We start from the raw sequence: 6,000 nt of genomic DNA, 5'->3' as shown, positions 1-6,000 counted from the left end.
ACCCAGTTTATAAATCACTAACATATCATCATAATGTCTTAAGAACAATTTGAAAACAAATGACTAGTATTATTCCCAAATTAGTCAGAAGTCAAAAATAATGTAATTTACAAAACACAGTGAATTACTTTAGTGATGCATATTTCTGGTTCATAAAACTTTAGAAAAATGATTAGTCCTATTTCACAACTCGCCTGTTTAAATTCATTACGTTAAGGGACAGTTTCCCTGACACAGATTACACTTAGTCCTGGATTAAATGGCACTCTCAATGGAGATTCTCCACTGAACGCGCTTTTTAGTCCAGGTTTAGGCTAATTTAAGAAACCAGCCTCTAGACGATCAGTTTGGTAAACATTGTCTTGTCCTAGGTTATAGACAGCCTTGTAAAGAAATGTAACAGCCTTCCATGGTAATGTCAGCACACACTTTATACATTATTAACCGAGTATCATCTCAGACAAGGAGTCTCTTAGCCCTCTAGTCCTTTGTTGTACTCTCGTCTTCAAGCCATCTTCGAACACACCGATTACCAAATATGTAGCCTAACCACAGTCCCTGAAACTAAAGGCTTTACGAAAAAGTTCCCAGAATATAAATGAATTATCAGCCATAGTATGTATTTGTCTTATCAAAATGTGTCCTTTCACCACAGTGGTTTGGCAAGGTCTACTCAACACAACCTATGGTTTCGTATAGTATTAGAAGATGCTGTTGAAATAAAATGTGTTCATCCTAGAAAAATAGGCTAATGACTGTACAATACTAACTTCTGACCCAGGAGTCAGACACCGCAGACCCCCAGGTAAGGCAGGCATTTCAAGGCCTGGGTCGGTGCGCAGCCAGTTCCCCGGCTGGGTCACTGGGGTCATCTGGTTGCAGGACTACAGGGCGTGGACTGCTGGGGGCAGTGCAGACACAACGCTCCTCAGAGGGCCCTCTGGGCGAGACGCTGGGGCAGGGGTCGCTGAGGCTGCTCTGGGGCTTTCACCTGGGGGACAGAGACTAACAGTCTTAACTTTCTGTGGGAGACTTGAGGTGAAAATAATGGACGGTTCAACAATCATGGAGGGAGCCTACAGAGACAGGAAAAACAACAAACCTAAGTTCCAAATAAAGATGCATTATGCGGAAATGGTGGACTGGGTGCTAAAATTCTAATAGTTCCCCTAATTTCCATTTCTGTGACAAAACAACAGTATAGTGTAGAGAGTCATTGTACCATCTATACCGCTGTGAAATATATTTTCCATAACGAAAAATATTGTATTTTCAGCTGGTGTACAAAACCGAAAGAGGCAAAAATTCAACTTAAGCACGGGAAGCATAGAAATAGCGCACATAGAACAGACCGACCGCTTCTTAGACTTGTTTTCAATGTGAATGAAATATCTATAACTCACATTTCTATGTGAATTTAGTCAGGTCGCCCAAAAAGTTACATATTGCAGCTTTAAGATTGACGACCAAAATATTAGCTTATATCCAGCCCGTCGGGACGATTCATGCCTCTCAAAGTTACTATGCATTTATACAGTGGTGCAATGGGGAAAGTATGTTTCAATGTAAACCATTTTTTCCTTGGCCTTCCTGAACACAGCCTTGGCTTGGAGTGTTTTCCTTTTATTGGCCAACATGTCGTGAAGGAAAGGTAAATGAGAGTGTTTGATACTGTATAAAACCTGTGGATGCCTGGATGCCATCGTTCTGTCTGGGAATGTGTGCATTTATAGCCGAGTAGGAGAAACCAATGCAGTGATATACAGTGAGCTACAAAAGTATTGGGACAGTGACACATTTTGGGTTGTTTTGAAATGATAAAATAACAATGTTAAAGTGCACACTGTCAGCTTTAATTTTAGGTAATTTCATCCTTATCGGGTGAACCGTTTAGAAATGACAGCACTTTTTGTACATCGTCCCCACATTTTAGGGAACCAAAAGTATTGGGACAAATTCACTTACGTGTATTAAAATGGAGTTAAATGTTTTTGTATTTGGTCCCATATTCCTAGCATGCAATTACTACATCAAGCTTGTGACTCTACAAACCTGTTGGATGCATTTGCTGTTTGTTTTGCTTGTTAATATTGATTATTGCCCAAATCAGTTTGTGATGCATGCCTGTATTTGAATCTGCTAATTGATGATTGGTTAATACATAGTATGGTCCTTATTGAGGGTTCCCAGGTAGGGTATTTAAGACTTGTCATTTATGTCTAGGTCAGGGAAGGGACAGGTGTTGGGTTGTTTGATCGCAACTTTTTCAATTTGGTTTATCGTCAGGTTTATGTTCCTGTTTGTTACTTCCTTTTGTAAATAATTGTAACGTTTTTCACCATGCTTATTATCTTCACGTTTGCTAATAAAAAACATCACTACGGGCAACACAAGTAAAGAACTGCTGTGTTGACTCCTCACTTAAAATCCTACCGCATGGTCAACCTCAGTCTAACTTTCTCACTTGTGGAGGCCAAGTCATCTGATGCAGCACTCCATCACTCTCCTTCTTGGTCAAACTGCCCTTACACATGTTGAAAAACAAATGATAAGCGCAAACCAGATGAGATGGCATATCGCGGCAGAATGCTGTGGTAGCCATGCTGGTTAAGTGTGCCTTGAATTCTGAAGAAGTCACTGACAGTGTCACCAGCAAAGCACCCACACATCACCACACCTCCTCCTCCATGATTAACGGTGGGAACCACACATGCAGCGATTATCCGTTCACCTACTCTGCGTCTCACAAAGACACAGCGGTTGGAAACAAAAATCTCAAATTGACAGATTTCCACTGGTCTGATTTCCATTGTTTCTTGGCCCAAGCAAGTCTCTTCTTATTGGAGTCCTTTAGTCGTGGTTTCTTTGCAGCAATTCAACCATGAAGGACTGATTCACGCAGTCTCCTCTGAACAGTTGACGTTGAGATGTGTCCGTTACTTGAACTCTGTAAAGCATTTGTTTGGGCTGCAATTTCTACGGCAGGTAACTGTAATTAACCTATCCTCTGCAGCAGAGGTAACTCTGGGTCTTCCTTTCCTGTGGCGGCCCTCATGAGAGCCAGTTTTATCGTAGCGCTTGATGGTTTTTGCGACTGCACTGGAAGAAACGTTCAAAGTTCTTGAAATTTTCCAGATTATCTGACCTTCATGTCTTAAAGTAATGATGGACTGTCATTTCTCTTTGCTTATTTGAGCTGTTCTTGCCATAATATGGACTTGGTATTTTACCAAAAAGGGCCATCTTTTGTATACCACCCCTACCTTGTTACAACACAACTGATTGGCTCAAACGCATTAAGGAAAGAAATTCCACACCTGTTAATAGAAATGCATTCCAGGTGACTACCTCATGAAGCTGGTTGAGAGAATGCCAAGAGTGTGCAAAGCTGTCATCAAGGCAAAGGGTGGCTACTTTGAAGAATCTCAAATATAAAATATATTTTGATTTGTTTAACACTCTTTTGGTTACTACATGATTCCATGTGTTATTTCATAGTTTGGATGTCTTCACTATTATTCTACAATGTAGAAAAGAGTAAAAAAGAAAGAAAAACCATTGAATGAATAGGTGTGACCAAACTTATGACTGGTACTGTAAGTGAATTTGTCCCAATACTTTTGGTCTCCTAAAATGGGGGGCTATGTACAGAAAGTGCTGTAATTTCTAAACGGTTCACGTGATATGGATGAAAATATTCTCAAACTATAGCTGACAGTTTGCACTTCAACCCCGTGGTCATTGTATCATCATTTCAAATCCAAAGTGCTGGAGTACAAAGCAAAACAAAAAAGGTGTCACTGTCCCGATACTTTGAGCTCACTGCATCTCTGTGCTGCAGACGCAAACTGCATTTACATTTTCCTGCTACTACTCTTGATCCTGATGGTTTTACAAGACAATTAGCCTGAATGCAGAACAGTAGTCTCACTATAGCTAAAAGATCATCATAGAGTAACTTCATCCAGCTCTATGTGTTTTCCAGAGGAGGCTGGTGGGAGGAGCTATAGGTGGACAGGCTTATTGTAATGGCTGGAACGGAATAAATGGAACAGAGTCAAACACATTGCGTTTGGTACATTCCATTGATTCCATTCCAGCCATTACAATGAGCCCGTCCTCACAGGTCGCAGTTGTGAATGAGAACTTGATCTCAACTGGCCTACCTGGTTAAATAAAATGGCTCCTTCCACCAGCTGCCTCTGGTGTTTTCACAGCAATTGAGGATTGCTTCCAATAGCTCCTCAGGGGGCAGAAACCTGTTTTCACATAGCAGCTAAACATTTACCACAAATCTAAAACCAAAACATGTTTCAATATCGAGAAGCATCATTTAAATGTAGGGACAGAAATGGAAGGTAAGACAAAAGGCAAATTATAAAATACACAGTAGCTTATTTCATCTATACATTACCATCTCTGACCACAGAGCCACATAGGAGTCTGAATAAAAGTACAGTAGTGAAATATAGCAAATAGTGTCATGTAAATTAAAATACCTGGACGAGTATCTTGTTGCCGTCCAGGTCTTCTGTCTGCCAGTGCGTGCCTCTGATGTGCGTGCACGGATTGGGCAGCAGGAGCACGAGCTGACCCATCTCCTCCACCCTGAAATGCAGCACTGCTGAGTTGCAGGCCTCCACCTTGACCCATGGGGAGAGCTGTTTGAGAGCCAGCTGCAGACACCGCCCCGCCTCCATGTAGAGTGTGAACCAACAGAACCCCGGCTTCTGCTCCTCTGCAGCACCGCCTTGTATAGCCGCACCGCGTCGTCAATTATCGTAGCCGCTGTAGAGCGTCACCTGCAGCATTTCCCCACCACAGTGCACCGGGCGCACCCCCCACACAGGCATCCCCGTGCCCAGGCTGTAGAAGTCTCGGTTGGGCAGGAGGTAGGGCCGGAGCAGGGCGTTGGCCGGGGAGGTGGAGGTGGTGATGTGGACGCCCCCGGTCCTCCCGCCGCAGCTCTCTGTGTGGTGGTACTGCCAGGGGGGGGGGGGGGGGGGGGGTGCACTGCAGGAAGTCAGGCACCCGGAGGATGCGCTCCTGTCCATCACAGCCAGAGAGGGGTACCCGGCCTCCGGGCACAGGCGGGAACGGGCGTAGTCGCGGAGGGAGCAGGCCCGTTCAGACGTGGAAGAGGCACAGGCTGGGGCACACTCAACGGAGGAGGCGGTCCAGGGTGGCTGCAGCAGGAGCGAGTCCCCAGGGTTGGCCAGCAGGTGCATGTTCATCAGGGGCTCCTGGACCCGACTGGCCAGTAGTTTACCTGACAACACCGCCACAGAGCAACAGGGTTAGGGAGGATCACAATGAAACTGAAGAAAAACCCTTCACTGACATTACAGAGTAAGACAGGTAGTTTGAATATTTTCCATATCAGAAGAGACACCAACAACGTGTGTAAAATAAGCCATCCTCAGTGACATACATGGTATAGTACTTACTTACTGCTTGATGATGACATCTTACTGCAATCAGATGTGGAAAAGTAGTGAGTGGTAGACAATTATAATAAGGGAATTCCAAAAACACATGGAAAAACAAGTCAATAAGCCATTATTGTTTTAGCACACACTAAAACAATACCTCTGTACCATAATCTGTTCAGTAGTAAAGCATCTAGCAGCCAGCTACCCCTCATGCTTGTAATTACATTTTGGCACCATCGCAGCTAGGAACATACAGAGAAGAAATTGCCAGATGTGTCATAATAGCCCAAAAGTAAAGCCGCACTGGGAGGCAAATTTGAAATTGAATAAATCGAATACATGGAGGGTTGAAAAAATAAACAAACATGATTTAAATGTATTTTTGGAAGAGCTGTGGTCACCATTCAATATATATATATATATATATACACACACACATCTGATGGTAGTTTGGGAGCTATTTCATAGTTTAGGGGTTTATTAATTTCCCATGTATGTCTTATAGCAACCCTATATTATTGGCAGCCCTGGTGTGAAGGAGAGAAATGGCAGAGCATATGACCCTAAA

At 43.2% G+C, this 6,000-nt stretch overlaps 1 pseudogene; it reads right to left on the bottom strand.

Annotated features, from left to right (window-relative positions):
* Positions 1-928: 928 nt before the first annotated feature.
* Positions 929-5,467, bottom strand: LOC120018693 (annotated as a pseudogene).
* Between the last annotated feature and the right edge of the window lie 533 nt (positions 5,468-6,000).

This window comes from Salvelinus namaycush, chromosome 23 (assembly GCF_016432855.1).
Source record: "Salvelinus namaycush isolate Seneca chromosome 23, SaNama_1.0, whole genome shotgun sequence".
Lineage (NCBI taxonomy): Eukaryota > Metazoa > Chordata > Actinopteri > Salmoniformes > Salmonidae > Salvelinus > Salvelinus namaycush.
This window is presented reverse-complemented; position numbering and strand designations above follow the sequence as displayed.